At 41.2% G+C, this 20,944-nt stretch overlaps 1 protein-coding gene across 4 annotated transcripts in view; it reads right to left on the reverse strand.

The window, feature by feature from the left end:
• NRF1 (nuclear respiratory factor 1) overlaps positions 1–20,944 on the reverse strand; it is a 128,411-nt gene that overhangs the window by 95,814 nt on the left and 11,653 nt on the right. Inside the window, exon 1 of one of the 4 annotated variants that reach the window (XM_043499482.1) lies at positions 15,801–15,961. The exons of the other annotated variants lie outside the window; for them this stretch is intronic. The gene's annotated coding sequence lies outside the window, so the exon portion shown is untranslated. Of the gene's footprint in view, positions 1–15,800; positions 15,962–20,944 lie in introns of those variants that run through there. 4 annotated transcript variants of the gene reach the window in all.

The raw sequence follows: 20,944 nt of genomic DNA on the forward strand, positions 1-20,944 counted from the left end.
AAGTCACCTTCAAAATCACTACCCTACCTGTAATAATCAAAGACCAGTAGAGCAAGATGATGCTACTTCCCAGCTCTGTTTACGAGGCAGGTTGTTAAATCAGAGCCATCCAGAAATAGCAGCAATTCAAACACCTCCAAGAAAAAAAACAGCAAGATGTTGAGAGGACACGGAAATAAACTGAAAACATCAGCCAGATCTTCAGATGGAGGAACCTATTTGTCAATGTCCTACTGAAACAAGGAAGGAAAAATTATGAGAAGTAGAACTGGGCAAAAAATTTTGACCGGAAAAAATTTTTTTTGAAGAAAGATGCAGATTTGGATTGACCAAAACTTCTCATGAAATTGGTATAGATTTGGGTGAATTTTCAGTCCAAAAAACAAAACAAAAACCCTAAAAAACTGAAAGGGTATAAAACATTTTGTTTCAATATTTTCAAAAAGAAATATTTAGAATTTGACTCAAAGGGACTTTCCTAAAATTACCTTTAGTTTTATTTTAAAAATTAAAAGAAAATAAAGCTCAATATCAAAGGAAATATTTGGTTTGAAGTGAAACAAAAAGTGTTTCATTTGATCCAACATGATGTTTTTTTTTTTTAATTTTCAGAATTACCAGTTAACCAAAAAACAAATTATTTACACAGTTCTACTTTAAAATAGACTTGATGGACCGGCCTTTTCCCGTTCAGTTACTCTGCCTCTTTCAGAGGTATGCAGTGGCCTTATTTTATGAAGCAATGCAACATTAAATGTTCTCTTCAGTTTAAAAAAGTTTATCAACTTAGAGCTGATGTTAGAGCAGGGATGACCAAAGCATGACTTTGCAGATCAAAACAGCTCAGTGTCACCCTTTAGCATAGTGACATGGCCTCTAGAGACTAGTTGTTACTGTATACAATGAGCCATTTCATTCAGAATGAAGGCTGTTTGAATCACAAAGCAATACTGCACATTGGAAAAATGTAGTCTTCAGAGATTGCATGTTTAATATTAAAAGAGAGGGGTGGCTGTAGTCAGCTCCACTTGATACAATTAGATATAATGCTCTGGCTCTTTTGGGGCAATGTTTGGACACTTTATTCAGCTACGAAATTATAATCACTGCATTTTTTGAGACAAAAAGAAAAGGAGTACCCGTGGCACCTTAGAGACTAACAAATTTATTAGAGCATAAGCTTTCGTGAGCTACAGCTCACTTCATCGGATGCATTTGGTGGAAATCCGATGAAGTGAGCTGTAGCTCACGAAAGCTTATGCTCTAATAAATTTGTTAGTCTCTAAGGTACCACGGGTACTCCTTTTCTTTTTGCGAATACAGACTAACACGGCTGCTACTCTGAAACCTTTTTTGAGACAGTAAATGAACTGTATAACAGACATTAGCATCCCTTAGATAACTACGCAAAGTTACACAAATACATTTGATCTAGTTAATGGTAACGTTCATTGTAGTTCAGCTTACAGTACACACTCATAGGCCTTTTCTACACAACAAACATTTTGCCAAGGTAGCTATACCGGGTGAGCCCCGTGCGGTAGACCCTTCTTATGCTGACAAGGAAGAGTTTTTCTGGTGAGATAACAACACTACCTCCCTGAATTATGTGAGCTATGCCAATAGTAGCACTCTTCAATTGGCACAGTTGTGTTTACAGTGGGGATTTTGCAGGCATTTGCAAAAATTGCAAAAAAAAAATTTGGTGAGGCATTGTGGTATTTTCCCCCTGCACATCTGACCAACAATAACTATGCCAACACAACACGTAGTGTAGACCTGGTCTTAATTTGGTGTTTCTGAGACAGCCCCAAATAATGACTGGTTGTGTTAGCAGTGGAATTATTCATTACAAGAACTCTTTCACCTCCCCCCAGTTCCTCCCAGATGAGCCCCACCTACATTTTGTAGCAGTTTATGGTTTCTTGCTCTCACTGACAGTCTATTCGATTTTTTGGTTCTTGATTTTTCTTGCCTTGTATTAAGTATGCCTATACATATTTCATATGAGAAACTACTATTCTTTCCAGCTAATAAAGCAGAGTTCACGACTTGCGTATGAGTGACACCGATACTGATCTCCTTTGCAAAGTGCTTTGAGATCTACTGATGAAAAGTGCCATAACAGAGTTGGACATTATTATGATGATGCCTGAGTGAGTGTCTGATTGGCTGCTAGCCTGCAGGGGGCGGGCATTAGGGTGTCTGTGTGTTTGCGTCAGGGAAGCCTGGCTGTTTAAAAATAGCCAGAGCCTCGCGAACCGGCTGAGCGGCAGCGAACGAGCTGAGCAGCGGGGACAGCAGAGCAGCTCACAGCAGGAGTTTGCCTGGGAGTTCGCCTGGAGTGAGCCCAGTGAGGCTTACATCTTGCCAACGTCTCTGAGGAAGCTCATAGTAGGTAGGTGATATGGAAGGGGGGGGTTCAGCTGTTGTGACCTGCACTGGATGTGCCATGTTTGTCTTTCTTCCACAGGACAGAAGCGACTTTGTCTGTACAAAGTGCAAGCTGGTCTCCATATTGGAAGAGAAGATTGAAGGTCTGGAGCAACAGGTAACGACCCTGCGTTGTATACGAGAGACTGAGGATTTTCTGGACCAAACTCAGGATAGGCTTCTAGGGGCACAAAGCTCTAAAGATATAGAGCAGGTTGCACAGAGGAGCCAAGAGGCCAGTGAAGAAGCTTGGCAACATGTGACCTCCAGAAGAGGTAAGCGGAATGTCCGGGTTCCAGTAACACAGACACAGGTAACTAACCGCTTTCATGTTCTCTCCACAGGTACCATTGCGGAGAGTGGACCAGATGATATGTCTGGGGGGAGAAAGCAGAAGGAGACCCCGCTGGTTGGGAGGCATGAGATGCGATGTCCTGAGGTTGGGGGTTCCACGACCACCACTCCCAAGAGGAGAAGGCGGGTGGTGGTGGTCGGGGACTCTCTCCTCCGGGGGACTGAGTCATCTATCTGCCGCCCTGACCGGGAAAACCGAGAAGTCTGCTGCTTGCCAGGGGCTAAGATTCGTGATGTGACGGAGAGACTGCCGAGACTCATCAAGCCCTCGGATCGCTACCCCTTCCTGCTTCTCCACGTGGGCACCAATGATACTGCCAAGAATGACCTTGAGCGGATCACTGCGGACTACGTGGCTCTGGGAAGAAGGATAAAGGAGTTGGAGGCGCAAGTGGTGTTCTCGTCCATCCTCCCCGTGGAAGGAAAAGGCCTGGGTAGGGACTGTCGAATCGTGGAGGTCAACGAATGGCTACGCAGGTGGTGTCGGAGAGAAGGCTTTGGATTCTTTGACCATGGGATGGTGTTCCATGAAGGAGGAGTGCTGGGCAGAGACGGGCTCCATCTTACGAAGAGAGGGAAGAACATCTTTGCCAGCAGGCTGGCTAACCTAGTGAGGAGGGCTTTAAACTAGGTTCACCGGGGGAAGGAGACCAAAGCCCTGAGGTAAGTGGGAAAGCGGGATACCGGGAGGAAGCACAGGCAGGAATGTCTGTGAGGGGAGGGCTCCTGCCTCATACTGGGAATGAGGGGCGATCAACAGGTTATCTCAAGTGCTTATATACAAATGCACAAAGCCTTGGAAACAAGCAGGGAGAACTGGAGGTCCTGGTGATGTCAAGGAATTATGACGTGATTGGAATAACAGAGACTTGGTGGGATAACTCACATGACTGGAGTACAGTCATGGATGGTTATAAACTGTTCAGGAAGGACAGGCAGGGCAGAAAAGGTGGGGGAGTAGCACTGTATGTAAGGGAGCAGTATGACTGCTCAGAGCTCCGGTACGAAACTGTGGAAAAACCTGAGTGTCTCTGGATTAAGTTTAGAAGTGTGTGCAACAAGAGTGATGTCATGGTGGGAGTCTGCTATAGACCACCGGACCAGGGGGATGAGGTGGATGAGGCTTTCTTCCGGCAACTCACGGAAGCTACTAGATCGCATGCCCTGATTCTCATGGGTGACTTTAATTTTCCTGATATCTGCTGGGAGAGCAATACAGCGGTGCATAGACAATCCAGGAAGTTTTTGGAAAGCGTAGGGGACAATTTCCTGGTGCAAGTGCTAGGGGAGCCAACTAGGGGGAGCGCTTTTCTTGACCTGCTGCTCACAAACCGGGTAGAATTAGTGGGGGAAGCAAAAGTGGATGGGAATCTGGGAGGCAGTGACCATGAGTTGGTTGAGTTCAGGATTCTGACGCAGGGAAGAAAGGTAAGCAGCAGGATACGGACCCTGGACTTCAGGAAAGCAGACTTTGACTCCCTCAGGGAACAGATGGCCAGGATCCCCTGGGGGACTAACATGAAAGGGAAGGGAGTCCAGGAGAGCTGGCTGTATTTCAAGGAATCCCTGTTGAGGTTACAGGGACAAACCATCCCGATGAGTCGAAAGAATAGTAAATATGGCAGGCGACCAGCTTGGCTTAATGGTGAAATCCTAGCGGATCTTAAACATAAAAAAGAAGCTTACAAGAAGTGGAAGCTTGGACATATGACCAGGGAAGAGTATAAAAATATTGCTCGGGCATGTAGGAAAGATATCAGGAGGGCCAAATCGCACCTGGAGCTGCAGCTAGCAAGAGATGTCAAGAGTAACAAGAAGGGTTTCTTCAGGTATGTTGGCAACAAGAAGAAAGCCAAGGAAAGTGTGGGCCCCTTACTGAATGAGGGAGGCAAGCTAGTGACAGAGGATGTGGAAAAAGCTAATGTACTCAATGCTTTTTTTGCCTCTGTTTTCACTAACAAGGTCAGCTCCCAGACTGCTGTGCTGGGCATCACAAAATGGGGAAGAGATGGCCAGCCCTCTGTAGAGATAGAGGTGGTTAGGGACTATTTAGAAAAGCTGGACGTGCACAAGTCCATGGGGCCGGACGAATTGCATCCGAGAGTGCTGAAGGAATTGGCGGCTGTGATTGCAGAGCCCTTGGCCATTATCTTTGAAAACTCGTGGCGAACGGGGGAAGTCCCGGATGACTGGAAAAAGGCTAATGTAGTGCCCATCTTTAAAAAAGGGAAGAAGGAGGATCCTGGGAACTACAGGCCAGTCAGCCTCACCTCAGTCCCTGGAAAAATCATGGAGCAGGTCCTCAAAGAATCAATCCTGAAGCACTTAGAGGAGAGGAAAGTGATCAGGAACAGTCAGCATGGATTCACCAAGGGAAGGTCATGCCTGACTAATCTAATCGCCTTTTATGATGAGATTACTGGTTCTGTGGATGAAGGGAAAGCAGTGGATGTATTGTTTCTTGACTTTAGCAAAGCTTTTGACACGGTCTCCCACAGCATTCTTGTCAGCAAGTTAAGGAAGTATGGGCTGGATGAATGCACTATAAGGTGGGTAGAAAGCTGGCTAGATTGTCGGGCTCAACGGGTAGTGATCAATGGCTCCATGTCTAGTTGGCAGCCGGTGTCAAGTGGAGTGCCCCAGGGGTCGGTCCTGGGGCCCGTTTTGTTCAATATCTTCATAAATGATCTGGAGGATGGTGTGGATTGCACTCTCAGCAAATTTGCAGATGATACTAAACTGGGAGGAGTGGTAGATACGCTGGAGGGGAGGGATAGGATACAGAAGGACCTAGACAAATTGGAGGATTGGGCCAAAAGAAATCTGATGAGGTTCAATAAGGATAAGTGCAGGGTCCTGCACTTAGGATGGAAGAATCCAATGCACCGCTACAGACTAGGGACCGAATGGCTCGGCAGCAGTTCTGCGGAAAAGGACCTAGGGGTGACAGTGGACGAGAAGCTGGATATGAGTCAGCAGTGTGCCCTTGTTGCCAAGAAGGCCAATGGCATTTTGGGATGTATAAGTAGGGGCATAGCGAGCAGATCGAGGGACGTGATCGTTCCCCTCTATTCGACACTGGTGAGGCCTCATCTGGAGTACTGTGTCCAGTTTTGGGCCCCACACTACAAGAAGGATGTGGATAAATTGGAAAGAGTACAGCGAAGGGCAACAAAAATGATTAGGGGTCTAGAGCACATGACTTATGAGGAGAGGCTGAGGGAGCTGGGATTGTTTAGTCTGCAGAAGAGAAGAATGAGGGGGGATTTGATAGCTGCTTTCAACTACCTGAAAGGGGGTTTCAAAGAGGATGGCTCTAGACTGTTCTCAATGGTAGCAGATGACAGAACGAGGAGTAATGGTCTCAAGTTGCAATGGGGGAGGTTTAGATTGGATATTAGGAAAAACTTTTTCACTAAGAGGGTGGTGAAACACTGGAATGCGCTACCTAGGGAGGTGGTAGAATCTCCTTCCTTAGAGGTTTTTAAGGTCAGGCTTGACAAAGCCATGGCTAGGATGATTTAACTGGGACTTGGTCCTGCTTTGAGCAGGGGGTTGGACTAGATGACCTTCTGGGGTCCCTTCCAACCCTGATATTCTATGATTCTATGATTCTATGATATTTAGATGGCAAAGCTCTTTAAAGCCTATAACAGTGGGTTCCAGAACAATGTGCTTTTTATTTTATTTTATTTAGGCAAATTCATTCAAGCCAGACAGACAAGTTCTAATAAATTGACTACTAAGGTCATTTGTAGTCTAAGTGAACAGTTTTAAAGAAAATTAACTTTATTTCATGCAGTTGCTGCTTCCCCCCCCCCCCCCCCCTTTTTCTTCTTCTTCTTCAGGGAGGGAGAATATGTTTGTGTTTGGTTTTGTTATTTAATTTCTTCCCCCAACATCTGCAACATCTTCTAATCCCCCAGGTTTTCCCATTTTCCAGATCTTGGAAATCTTCCACTCCCAACCCAGCAATTGTGAAGATCACGAACACTATATTTGTATCTTTCAAACCTATTGTGTTATTCTTGTGGAGGGTCCCTTCAGATGAAACCAGTCCTAGTGGAAAATCATGTTAGACAGAAGTTTCTGCTGGCAACCATCAAATAGTGGTCAGCAAGTTTATTTCTGTCTCTGCTGTTAAGCAGCTATCTATTTTACATCCAGAAAGACTAAGGCCATGTCTACACTACCCCTAATGTCAGCAAAATTTATGTCACTCAGGGATGTGAAAAAACACACCCCTAAGCAACATAAGTTTTGCAGACATTAGCACTCATGTGCACAGCGCTACGTCAACGGGACACGTTCTGCCGACATAGCTACCACCGCTCATTTAGGTGATTTTATGTTGACGGGAGAGCTCTCTTCCATTGGCATTGAGAGGCTACACGAGTGATCTTACAGAGGCATGGCCGTATCAGTACAGCTGTGGCACTGTACGACTGCTCGTGTAGACATGACCTATCACTACGATGCCTATGAAGACATTTCCTGATTGTTGTAGCTCAGTCCAAAAGTATTTTGACATCAAGGCAATTTTTGACCCACCAAAAAAAAAAAAAAGCAGCCCCTCTCTACACCCTGTGCAGCTGCTTCATATCTTTCTAAATAAGAGGGTTCTTTGATGCAAATTCAACTGCAATCAAATTTCCTATTGACAACAGAACTAGAAGAATAACAAGCCTACAGGAGGACAAAACCAAACTACTAACTAATCTGAAAAGATCATAAGAGTTGAGGCTGCAGGTAAGGAGGAGGAAACTGATTCTCTTAAGCATGAAGTCTACAGGAAATTGAGCAAACAACCACACGGATTAAACTGAGGCCTTGCCTACCACATGAAAGTTTTTGGTATAATTGAAGGAGTGAATGTGAAAGGACATAACTGGCATAAGCCCCTGTGTGGATGCTCTATTTCATATGAAAGAGACTTTTTCAGCTTAACTTATGTCACTTGGGAAGGGGTTTATGCTTGTACTGCAACAAGTGTCAAAACCGGGAGAGCGAAGTGGGGCATAGACCTACATAATTATACCTGTATAACTGGCTTTCCCAGATAGACAAGTCCTGAGAATATTTCAACTTCACCTCCTTACCATTGAACTATTACTACTTCAGCTGCTGTAGGAAGCGTGTGAGGTCGGGATACTGAAAGGGGAGGTATGCAAGAAAGGATTTCAGCCTTAAGACATGGACCACAATATGAAGTTTGAGAAGCACTATGCTAAGCAAGATAGTTATGGTTGACATTTAAATTGCCATTACGTTTCAGAATTAATCACTCCATGAAAGGGAACTAGGCAGGTTATTGTTCTAGTCTGTGGATGCAGCATGGCGTCAGGCCAAATTCTGAATGTTTTCTTCAGCTTTACAATTAGAGAGGCTAGAAACTACTCTATAAGTATTAAAACGCTTAAATTTTCAAAAAACACTGGAAATACAGAAAAATGCACAGAAAGACACCACTTTCCTAGAAATATCACACAGATATCCAAAGCCCCAGCAGTAACTAAAATCAGAAAGCCCAAAAAGATTTTGGGCTTTGAAACATTTGTTATAACTAGAGCTGTCGATTAATCGCAGTTAACTCAAAAAAATTAACTGCCATTAAAAAAATTAATCGCGATCCAATTGCACTGTTAAACAATAGAATGCCAACTGAAATGTATTAAATCTTTTTGGATGTTTTTCTACATTTTCAAATATGCTGATTTAAATTACAACACAGAATACAAAGTGTACACTGCTCATTTTATATTGTTTTTTATTACAAATATTTGCACTGTAAAAGTTATAAACAAAAGAAACAGTATTTTTCAATTCACCTCATACAATACTGTTGAGCAATCTCTATCGTGAACATGCAACTTACAAATGTAGATTTTTTTGGGTACATAACTGTACTCAAAAACAAAACAATGCAAAACTTTAGAGCCTACAAGTCCACTCAGTCCTACTTCTTGTTTAGCCAATCGCTAAGACAAACAAGTTTGTTTACATTTACAGGAAATAATGCTGCCCACTTCTTATTTACAATGTCGCCAAAAAGTGAGAACAAGCATTCGCATGGGACTTTGGTAGCCAGCACTGCAAGGTATCTACATGCCAGATATGTTAAACATTTGTATGCCTCTTCATGCTTCAGCCACCATTCCAGAGGACATGCTTCCATGCTGATGACGCTCATTAAAAAAATAATGCATTAAATAAATTTATCACTGAACTCCTTGGGGGAGAACTGTATGTCTCCTGTTCCGTTTTACCAGCATTCTGCCATATATTTCATGTTATAGCAATCTCAGATGATGACTCAGCACATTGTTCATTTTAAGAACACTTTCACTGCAGATGTGACAAAACATTAAGAAGGTACCAATGTGAGATTGTTAAAGATAGCTACAGCACTTGACCCAAGATTTAAGAATCTGAAGTGCCTTCCAAAAATCTGAGGGATGAGTTGTGGAACATGCTTTCAGAAGTCTTAAAAGAGCAACACTCTGATGCGGAAACTACAGAACCCAAACCACCAAAAAAGAAAATCAACCTTCTGCTGGTGGCATTTGACTCAGATGATGAAAAAGAACATGCGTCCGCGCTGCTTTGGACTGTTATCGAGCAGAAGCCATCATCAGCATGGACGCATGTCCTCTGGACTAGTGGTTGAAGTATAAAGGGACATATGAATCTTTAGTGTATTTGGCATGTAAATATCTTGCGACGCCAGCTAAAACAGTGTCATGAGAACACCTGCTCTCCCTTTCAGGTGACATTGTGAACAAAATGGGCAGCATTATCTCCTGCAAATGTAAACAAACTTGTGTGTCTGAGCGATTAGCCGAACAGGACTAAGTGGACTTATAGGCTCTAAAGTTTTCCATTGTTTCATTTTTGATTGCAGGTTTTTTGGAACATAATTCTACATTTGTAAGTCCAACTTTCATGTTAAAGAGATTGTATTACAATACTTGTATGAGGTGAATTGAAAAATACAATTTATTTTGTTTTTTTACAGTGCTAATATTTGTAATAAAAAATAAATATAAAGTGAGCACTGTACACTTTGTATTCTGTGTTATAATTGAAATCAATATATTTGAAAATGTGGAAAACATCCAAAATATTTAAATAAATGGTATTTTATTATTGTTTAACAGTGCGATTAATTGCGATTAATCGCTTGACAGATGTAGTTATAACATGCAAAGATGCTATAGATCCTGTAATATAGATGGGCCTTAGAGACATATACTTGTGGTCTCAACTAAACTTTTCTTATTTCCCATACTATTTAGCAGCTTTTAGCCAAGGACCTCAAAATGCTTCTCACATGGTAAATCTTCCCTGAGAGCATGAGTGGTGGGGTTATTCCCATGTACAGTGGAGTGCCTGACATCAAATGGTTAAACAATTTCTATTCCATATAGGTTATTAACTTGAAAATTGATTAGAAACCCTTCTCTAATTGAACCAAAATGTGGCGCTTGATCCAGGAGTTGAGTGTGTGAAAAACTAGCCAGCAGCAAGGGTTGCAGGAGAACTGTTCTCTACAGCTTTCATTACAAAAAACGTCTCTATTATGCGGGCTAAGAAAACCTCCAAAAATGGGAATGTAATGGAGTAATGTCTGTCTGAATTTGCAGAGAGCTTGAAGCAATTGTTCTCAAATGTGAACTGCCCCTGTCACTTCAGTGGGTGCTAACTCAAATGCCAGTGGTAACATTTTAAATTGTTAACTATTTCACTGTTCATCAAAATATATCAAAGGAGCCTTGGCTCACCCAATGTTACAAAAATTCATGCTAGCCTGCTGTAATTGACCTTAACACCACACACTTTTTTGCCCATCAAGAGAATTATTAGAGATGAACATTTTAAATCAATGTACTTTCCATCATTTAAAATTTACTTGAGGAATTTCACTCAGCCTGGTTCAAAAAAAAAAAAATATTTTTTTTTTTAAATAAATGCTAACTTTCTGGTCTACCCCTTTGGAAGATTCCTGTAATTAATGATCGTTTTATGAATGAAAACTGAATTTGAATATAGAAAAAGGCTTGAGAGATAATTTAGACAATTCATCCGAAACCCCACTATGTCTGCGTGCACACACCCTCAGAGCATACTCCTGACACATCTGTTGCATATCTCTCTAAAGAAAACAGACACTGGATAGAGACAGAAGCCTGGGGAACACAGGTGTACACTTTGATTTTGAAGTGGTAGGCAGAAATGAGCAATGAAGAGTGATGAAATACAGCAGTGCAGGCTTTGCTCTCTGTCCCTGCCAAAATACTCACTAAAAATCCTCTTTTATTGTTGAGTTACATAACCAGACCTTCATTTTTAATTATAACAGACTTGAACATTTCAGAAAAATATTCAAAGGGATGAAATATGCCTTTGAATGGTTAGTTATATAACATGTATGCCAAGAAGCTATCATGATACTATCTTTTTTTAAAAAAAAGATCTTGTTTTCTAGAAACCAGCAGGGCTTCACCATCAGATCAATGCACAACATTTTCTTCCCACATAAGCAGATGTAGGCGATTTATATTTTACAAAAATGAGACAGAAGGAAGCTTTTGCACTCAGAACCAAGGCTGAGTCACAAATATGGCAAAAACACAATAGTTAAGGGAAGAGTTCAGCTATCATTTTGTGTCTCCAGTGTTTTCCATGAGTTATTTAATAATTTTTTGTGAGGCATGTAATAATCCTAAAAAAAGATCAAACCAATAAGTCATTGGTAGCCACTGTTGAGGCGGGAAGCCATATGTAATTCAGATTGTTCAACAGCTACAGCCCGGCCCTTTCCCAAACAAAATCATTGGGCGGAGGGAAAGAATCATCCAGTCAGACCCAAGGGAGTGATGTTCAACAACACTCGCATGGTATGTATGAGAGATAGGCAGGGACTCCGTGAACATGAGTGGCAGCGTTTGGTGGCCAAACTGCAACATTCTGTGAAAGATGAACATTTCTACCATCCTTTAAAATGGAATACTAGGCTTTACAAATTATACTGAGTGGAGAGAAAGAAGACTAACAATTGTCAGCACCCTTTCAAGATCTGCCTTAAGCAAGTGTAATACCAATGATTAGTTGGCAATTCACAAGCCATCTTGGACTCCATTTCTCTTCCTCCAAACCCACTTAAGACAGAGTCAGCTACCTAACCAATATCTTCCCCTCCCAGCAATGAGAACAGAGGGCGAGGAAACTTAATACCCAACTCACTATCCTACTTTTTACTTAGATATAAGATGATTTAATGTCTGGATATTGAAGACAGACAAAAACAGGAAATAAGGTGTAAATTCTTAACGGTGAGAGTAATTAGCCATTAGAACAATTTACTGGGAGGTGGGGGGAGGGTGGATTCTCCATCACTACAATTTTTAAATCAAGACTGGATGTTTTTCTAAAAAAACTCTGGTCTAGGAGTTATTTTGGGAAAGTTCTCTGGCCTGTGTTACACAGGAGATCAGACTAGATGATTGCAATGGTCCTGTCTGACCTGGGGATCTCTGAATTGCAGGACCAAGTCCATTCAGAGCCCTGAAAATTAAGAGACCTTAAATGTGGCCCTATAATGTTTGCTGGGAAGCCACTATAAAGAGCAAAGCACTGGGTGACACACTCTCAACAGCTAGTGCTACTGAAAAGGCACAAGGCTGCATTCTGCACTAATTGAAGCTTAAAAAAAAAAAAAAAAAGTAAGTGTTGGGGCTGCCATAGCTAGTACATTGCAATACTCTAGCCTGGAGTTTACAAAGGCAAGGGTCTCTGTGACACAGCCCATGTTTGCTTAATAAGATGTGACACAGACTTCTGGTTAGTTGACTATGATATTTTTTGTGGCTGTCACTGAGAGTCCTGCAGGCTACCAACCAATTTGACACTCTTTGTGAAAACCCCTTCAGTACAGATCCTATAATATACAATTTAATCACACGAAACAAGATAGGATGCGAAGGAAGGTAACATTAGGCAAACAGGCGCAGGGGAGGAAGGAACAGACAAACCAACACTGTGGTTGTTTGACTAACACAGTACATGCATCATGTTCCCTTTTAAAAATTAAGTTAATGTAGTGGACTAGCATAGGAGAGTGGCCATTTTTACGTTTCCTCTCATAACCCTGTTGGCAGAGTTCTTGCTTTGCTTAAAGATAATAGTAATGTTGCCGTTCCCTCCCAAATCCCTTATCTATTTGTTCCCTGTGTATTAGTGAGTAGGTAATTGGCAATGATAATTTTGACTTCACACAGAAGTTCAGTGTAGAGTTAATTGGTTGAATCTTCTGGTACTAAGCACACATTCCTGGCAGCAGAATGCCTGAAACAGATTCCATTTTTTATTCAGCTTTTTCATGCTTCTTGTAGTTTTGACTTCAACTGCCCAGGTATGGAATCTGTTTTCATTGAGCTTTTCTACCAAATAGGGAATACCTCTGTTTCTTATCCTGTTTGTAATGTCAACAACATCTGGAGTTTAATATCCCCTCCATGCGTTCAACCCCGCACAGTAAACAGTCATGTTTGCTTTGCATTAGGCACTGAATATCACACTGGCATTTTATTCACACATGCTGTTGTGGAGAGCTAACCAAGGGGATTTTTGTAGAACAGTCCTGTGGGCAGCAGGCATCTGATCTAGCTGTTGGAGAGCAGGCTGCAGTGTTTCAGCTGTACCCATCAACAGTTGACCGCTAAATCACTTATTGTGGCTTTCCAATGGCTTTAATTACAGATCAGCCTCTTACAACAAAACTGGTTTCTGAAACAGGTCTCAATGTATTTGCAATTTAATGTTACTCCTTCTTTAGCGACTGTCACAGGGCTTGGTTGCTACAGGCTGCTGCTTCTTCAATATCTTTGTGAAGCTACTTGAGAAAACCATGAGAAAATATGAAGTATGCCATCAATATGCCAAAGATGCTCAGCTCTACATCAGCCTCTCATAAGGCCCTGGCAAAACCACAAATGAACTTTCTAACATCTCATGAATGAAAGCCATGTAGCTTATGATTTAGCAGATCAGACTGATCTAGTGCTTCCCCATTCTTTGAAGAACTCACAAAAAGATTGCAGCTGCCATCACCGGAGGGTACTTGTCTACCTTTCAGAGAAGCTCTCAGTATCAGCATTCTAGCTATACCCTCCTCTACTCTCAAATAGCAATAGCCGCGAGAAACACTTTTCATCTTGGACAGGCCATGAGACTCTGTTGGTCTGAATCAGTGCTATAGTCAGCTATCTTTGTTGCATGAAAGCTACACTACAGCACCATGCTCTACCTATAGCTAGTCTTGAAGGTCACTTGGAAGTTTCAGGTGGTGCAAAACGCAGCTGCCTACCTTTTTGGTACATTATACTGATGGGAGTATATTACAACTGAACTCTAGATTCCACACTGGCTGTCAATTCACTTCCTGATGAACTGGGTTGGCATCTATGAAGCTGTACATGATCTAGACCAGTGGTTCTCAGCCAGAGGTATGCATAGCCCTAGGGGTACACAGAGGAATTCCAGGGGGTACATGAACTCATCTATATATTTGCCTAGTTTTGCAACAGGATATATAAAAAGCACTAGCGAAGTCAGTACAAACTACAATTTCATAGAATTACTTGTTTAAACTGCTCTATATACTATACACTGAAATACAAGTATGATATTTATATTCCAATTGATTTTATAATAATTATATGGTAAAAATGAGAAAGTCAGCAATTTTTCAGTAATAGTGTATTGTGACACTTTTGTATCTTTATGTCTGATTTTGTAAGCAAGTAGTTTTTAAGTGAGGTGAAACTTGGGGTACGCAAACCAAATCAGACTCCTGAAAGGGTATAGCAGTCCAGAAAGGTTGAGAGCCACTGATCTAGATCTCTTATCTCAGAGAAGGCTTCTTTCCCTATGCTTCTCTGTAACAACTGTACTTTTACACATGCTCTTGTTATGTGTTCGAAGAGTGACATTGGTGAGAGCAGAGAAAAGGGCGGTTTCTTTAGAGCACTCACCTCAATAATTCAATTCTGTCAGACACCATGAGTCCAAATTTGGCCATGTTTAGAGGAAGAATGGAAGACAAATATTGTTCATGCTTCCCATCAAGTGCAAGTTTTGGAATCTTCTAACAGTCGGGCTCCTTGATGCCTTTATTGCCTGCCAATCATGATGGGTTGGCTGTTATGGAGGATCAAAAGGTATTTACAGTTTCACATTCTGGGGAATATGTATTTGGCATCATTCTAACCTATGGAAAGTGTACCCAGAACACAGGGCGATGTTTCTCTTAATAAGGAAATAGTGCAATTAGTCAAGCTGGAGTTCTTTTTAAGTCTTCAGTATTGCTGAAAGTTAATTAAAGACAAATCTAAAACCTAACACACATCTTGACTTTTCCATAAGGGCTTGTCTACATGGAGAAATTTACCAGCATAATTATAGCAGTATAAACTTCCCATATGGATACTCTTATTCCAGAATTTATTCCAGTATAACTACAGCAGTACAATTATGCCTGTAAATTTCCCCATGTATCCAAACCCTAAGCAAAATTCCAAAGAATGCAATCTTTCTCCTTAAAATTTTCCATCAAAAGTTCTGCGTAGCAGCACAAGTGCAGGGATCATATACATTTCATACTAAACGGGATCACAATCTTGAGAGGAAACCAATGTGATTCTACACAAAATCATTAGATAAAGTCATCTGTAGATTACTGCTATCTATTGCTGGAACTTCAACTGAATTTTTAAAAGCCAGCAATAGAAAACTAGGTCTTACGTTTATTTCATAACACATGCAATTTGTGACCAATTATTTTGTAGTTTAGCCTCTCAGTTTTAACTAAAAAAAAAAAAGTCTAGGCGGAAAGCTCATGTGCAAAACATGAATATATGACAACTTCTACTCTAACAGAATCTCCTCACACTTCAGTATGCATGGAGATGACCTCATTGTAGTGCTCCACATAGTCATGCCAGACTCCTCCTTTCAGAATTCTGGTCTCAATCCTCCGTGGGTCAGCAGTGACTAAGAGTGGTGCAACAGGAAGTAGGCTGAGCCCTTTGGAAAATATACACATTCATGGTTCCCTGTAGTAACAGAACAAATGGTTCTGACTGGCTCCAAGGGGACTCCCATCCAGTTGTCAGCCTTGAATCGAAGGATGACTGTGTAAGAGCAAGAAAAATAGAGGGAGGAAGATTGCAGATGTGAAGAACCTCCTTTTTCCAAACTTCAAACAATAATCCATAGAGGTGTAATTCAAAACTTGACATTAAACTACACTGTAAAATCCTCCACCACAGGATGAAATTCCCATTCAATATTCATGCATTTCTTTCACAAACCTGGAAGTTTCATGTTATACATTTATGGGCCAGTCTGCCATCAATATGCCTAGACCATTACACACACTGATGAGAGAACACGTTAGCTTTAAAAACTTTTATAAACACACAGTCTGATGCATTAAGATAAAACAAGCACTCTCCTCAGAGATGGTGCTTTTTCTAGAATACATAATTCTTTACTTTTTACATTTCTGAAAAAGAATCATGCATATATTCCAATACAAAACAATTTTACTCTCAACTATATATCCTTCAATCAGTCATTCTAACAATTTGAATCAAGTTAAGAGTCATTTCTAGTTTATATAGTTTTAACTAAAACATTAAGTGGTCTTTAAAGAATTGCTAACCCAATAAACACCACTGCTGAGAGATCTGTTATTTACTGATTGCTGAGAGCACTCTTGGCACAGTACAAAGGCACAATCCTTTCCCCAACAGGATTAGTCTAAAAGACAGAGTGCAGCCACAGCCAGCTGAATTAAGGTGCAAATGTTCCTGTTTTTAATCCTCTTTTATATAGAGGAGATTAGCAATTATGCTGGACTACCACCAAAAGGCATAATGGAAGTGTGTTTTAAGAAGGGATTTGAATGAGAGGGTGGCAATTCAGCACACTGTGGCCTAAACTAACATTTAAAGGTGTGCAGTTAGCATGCATTACCTAAACGTCTACTGTATAGCAAGCACACTGTCTTTAACGTGTGCTAAACTGGTTGAATTAAAGTCTAGGCTCCCCTCTATGCATTAACAAAACCATTTTAGCACAAATTAAAGGCAATGTGCCCTATATGCACTAGCTGAATGCACCCCTATATTCACACCCTACACACTACAGTAATAATCTTTGTACAAAATATGCCTTGTGAAGTATCATTTAAAAACTAAACTCCCTGGTCAATAATACCAGGATGAAACGTATGTGGCAACATTGTGTGTGAAGTTATGAAATTCCCTCCCCCCCCGCAACCCCGGATTATGTCAAAGGACCATGTTCCAACTCATGTAGCCCTAATTAGGTAGAACTAGTCAAGCAGGCCTGTCTTAAACAAAGGGATGGGTTTACACCTAAATCTGCATATAAGATGTAAACACAGTCCTCAGACAGTGAGAGGGGGAAGAAAAAGAAAGCCTGCATTTCAATATACACAGGTAGCAAACAACAGCATAACTCCTCCTTGCTCTTAGCCGGAAAGAACTTTAGAGGACACTCTCAGGAAAATGCATTTCAAAGGGTACTAAGCTATAAAAGTGAGGGGCAAAAACACCCAAAGAGCTCTCTCCTTGTCTCTCTTTTCAACTAAGACGACAAAAGAAACAGCTGTTGGATCTTGGGAGCAGATCCTGACTTGAAACTGTCAGCAATGCTACTGAAAACCTGCGGTAAGAATTTCACCTTGAACCAAGTCTAGTTTGTTAAATTTAGTACTAGGATGCGTTTTATCTTTATCTGTCTTGTAGCCTTTTCTGACTTTGATGCCTTAATACTTGTACTTACTTAAAACCTCTCTCTTTGTAGTTAAATAAACTTGTTTTATTCTTTAAACTAATCCAGTGTTGTGAACTGTGTTGGTAACTTTAGGGTCCAAGGTATTGAATCTTGATCCCCGTAGAGGGACAATGGATCTAATATATCTCGACTGTCCAGGAGAGGGCTTGACAGTGCTAAACATGTTTTTGGAGAAAGATCTGAGGCTGGGAGTGCGTTGGGATCACCCTGCAAGTGTTAATCAAGGCTGCTGGAAGCTAGAGTGTGGCTGCTGTAGTCAGAATTGCTGGACCAGGGTTGTGGCTATACACGGACACTCAGGATGCTGTTTGTGAGCAACTCATGTTGGGACCCACAGCAGCAAAGCATTGTGAGGCATGCCAGGTTGCAGGGTAGGTGATGACAACCCCTCACTGTTCTGGATTGCACCCCGGAATGTCATAAACACATGCTAATTTTACATCTTTAAATCCTAGGCCTAGTCCATGCATAGATTTTGTACCATATACCTATTTCAATTAGGGACACGATTTAAAAATAAAATACCGGTACAATCCCTAGTTTGGACGTAGTTACATTGCTATGAAGTTGCTTTATACTGGTATAGTTTATTCACCTTACCATATGGGAAAAAGCATCTTTATACCAGTATAACTGTATCCAAATTAGGGGGAATTGTACCACTTTAACTATTCCAGTAGAGGTAAAGTGGTACAACTTGTGTGCAGAAAAGACGAACACTAGACAAGGGCGATTAGTGAATAAGTGTTCCAGGCATAAGAATGGAAGGTGAATACTAAGATAACAGGACAAAGTAGGAGCACCTGGAAGAATGATGTAGCTATGGCAATACACCTAGTAGGAAAAGATTTTCACAAAAGCACTGGGGCGGGGAGGGGCAACCACTGTTATTTTCCATCACTCACTCCCTACCCCCCCAAAAATATAAGACAATGCTCTCAAAAATGCTTTCCTTAAAAGTAGGTAAATCCCATAGACTGTCTATGGAGGACGGAAAAGAATACACTCCTTAGGCTTCTAATAGGCTTCTAATGCAGTGAACACATGTAGTAGGCCAGGATCCCACTCAAGTGACACCATCTGCAAAAATAAGCAATTAATTTAAATCAGTTTCATAAATGGGGGAGAAATTAATTAAATCAGAAAACAGACTTCAGTGTTATATTTTCCAGATGTGTCTATAACAAGTGAAAAAGAAAAAATGATTTAGAGAAGGAATTGTACCCCATAAGTAGGGTGACCAGATATCCTGATTTTATAGGGACAGTTCTGATACTTGGGTTTTTTTTTTTGTTTTTTGTTTTTTTAATATGGGCTCCTACTACCCTACCCTACCCCATCCCCGTCCTGGTTTTTCACACTTGCTATCTGGTCACCCTACCCATAAGTGTCTCAAAACAATTTCAAAAAGAAAAGGAGGACTTGTGGCACTTTAGAGACTAACAAATTTATTTGAGCATAAGCTTTCGTGAGCTACAGCTCACTTCATCGGATGCATTCAGTGGAAAATACAGTGGGGAGATTTTTATACACAGAGAACATGAAACAATGGGTATTATCATACACACTGTAACCAGAGTGATCACTTAAGGTGAGCTATTACCAGCAGGAGAGCGGGGGACTTTTGTAGTGATAATCAAGGTGGGCCATTTCCAGCAGTTGACAGATGTTCTTACATCTGAGGAACAGTGGGGGGATAAATATGGGGAAATAGTTTTACTTTGTGTAATAACCCATCCACTCCCAGTCTCTATTCAAGCCTAAGTTAATGGTATCCAGTTTGCAAATTAATTCCAATTCAGCAGGCTCTCCTTGAAGTCTGTTTTGAAGTTTTTTTGTTGAAGTATTGCCACTTTTAGGTCTGTAATCAAGTGACCAGAGAGATTGAAGTGTTCTCCAACTGGTTTTTGAATGTTATAATTCTTGACGTCTGATTTGTGTCCATTTATTCTTTTACGTAGAAACTGTCTGGTTTGGCCAATGTACATGGCAGAGGGCCATTGCTGGCACATGATGGCATATATCACATTGGTAGATGTGCAGGTGAACAAGTGTCTGATGGTGTTGCTGATGTGATTAGGCCCTATGATGGTGTCCCCTGAATAGATATGTGGACACAGTTGGCTTTGTTGCAAGGATAGGTTAGTGGGTTAGTGGTTCTGTTTTGTGGTTGCTGGTGAGTATTTATTCAGGTTGGGGGGCTGTCTGTAAGCAACAACTGGCCTGTCTCCCAAGATCTGTGAGAGTGATGGGTCGTCCTTCAGGATAGGTTGTAGATCCTTGATGATGCGTTGGAGAGGTTTTAGTTGGGGCTGAAGGTGATGGCTAGTGGCGTTCTGTTATTTTCTTTGTTGGGCCTGTCCTGTAGTAGGTGACTTCTGGGTACTCTTCTGGCTCTGTCAATCTGTTTCTTCACAGAAAACTTATACTCAAATAAATTTGTTAGTCTCTAAGGTGCCACAGGTCCTCCTTTTCTTTTTGCAAATACAGACTAACACGGATGCTACTCTGAAAACAATTTCAGACAGCAATATACCATAACCAGAGACAGGACAAAAAAAAAAATATTTTTTACAGTCTCTCCCTGAAACATGAGAAACCCCTTTTCCTACAGTTATTGCATGTGCAGACTTCAGCATCTGAAATTATAGATAATTGTAATGCTCAGTCCAGCAACAACTAACAGGAGCTTCTTCCCCACTGTCTCTGAATTTGGGGAGGGTGAGGAGGTCAAGCATCCACCAGATGATTTTATGTATAGGGAACAATAACCCTACTTGCTAGGCTCCAAAGAATGCTAAACACCCTCAAAGATCTTGAAAAGGGAGTTTACAAGCTATTCTTCTCACCTCTCCAGACAGGACACCAGATATAATGGGCAACCTGATGCCTGTCTAGTTCACAGCTTTGTACCCTGGAATTTGCTGGTAACACTTCTGTCTGCAAGTCATCAAAAAAGGCAGAAACTTTCATTGCAAACCAAATGTGATTAGGGCCAGACGCTAAAGAATTTCAAGCAACAAGAGTATTGGATGTAGACATTGGCTTTTTTCTTTAAGTACTGATACAGTTATTTTTTTGTAAGCTGGATTACGCTTCTACTGTGATAGCATATGATTTAATATTGGACTACGCAACAGTTTAACCTACGCATAGATGATACCAGATTTTAAGCTACTGAAGTGATTTGTTAAAAAGATGAGGCATGGTTATAAATAATGTACAGCTGACCAACCATATGGCTGCTAATATTTTTCTCGTGCTTCATGGATAT

This window comes from Dermochelys coriacea, chromosome 1 (assembly GCF_009764565.3).
Source record: "Dermochelys coriacea isolate rDerCor1 chromosome 1, rDerCor1.pri.v4, whole genome shotgun sequence".
Lineage (NCBI taxonomy): Eukaryota > Metazoa > Chordata > Testudines > Dermochelyidae > Dermochelys > Dermochelys coriacea.